This window comes from Fukomys damarensis, unplaced genomic scaffold, assembly GCF_012274545.1.
Source record: "Fukomys damarensis isolate Sample0158 unplaced genomic scaffold, DMR_v1.0_HiC HiC_scaffold_37, whole genome shotgun sequence".
Classification (NCBI taxonomy): Eukaryota; Metazoa; Chordata; class Mammalia; order Rodentia; family Bathyergidae; genus Fukomys; species Fukomys damarensis.
This window is the reverse complement of record NW_022900949.1, coordinates 3,429,761-3,430,040: the sequence shown is the minus strand read 5'-3', so window position 1 is coordinate 3,430,040 and position 280 is coordinate 3,429,761. Positions and strand designations below refer to the sequence as shown.

At 70.7% G+C, this 280-nt stretch overlaps 1 protein-coding gene across 1 annotated transcript in view; it reads right to left on the bottom strand.

Annotated features, from left to right (window-relative positions):
* The window catches only part of Cers4 (ceramide synthase 4), a 17,487-nt gene extending 17,375 nt beyond the window's left edge, over positions 1-112 (bottom strand). The window contains exon 1 of the mRNA XM_033759421.1: positions 36-112. The gene's annotated coding sequence lies outside the window, so the exon portion shown is untranslated. The remainder of the gene's footprint in view (positions 1-35) is intronic.
* Positions 113-280: the final 168 nt, after the last annotated feature.

The window sequence follows — 280 nt, the reverse complement described above, 5'->3', positions numbered from 1 at the left end:
AAAGGGGGGCCGGGGCCCCTGGGGCGATCGCTTACCTGGAGGCGCAGACCGGGGAGGCGCACGAGGCCGCGGCAGGACGGAGACCTGGCGAAGCCCTAACTTGCCTATGGATGCGTGGCAGCAAAACTATGCCCCGCGTGGCCTCTGTAGGAGGGGTACAAGCGGCCTGCGGGCGGAGCCTAAGGGGGCGGGTCCGGACCGGTGGGACCGCGACCAGGACTCCGGGTCCGTCCCCAGTCTTTCATCCAATCGAGCTCCCGCGACCTCAGGCCCCGCCCCC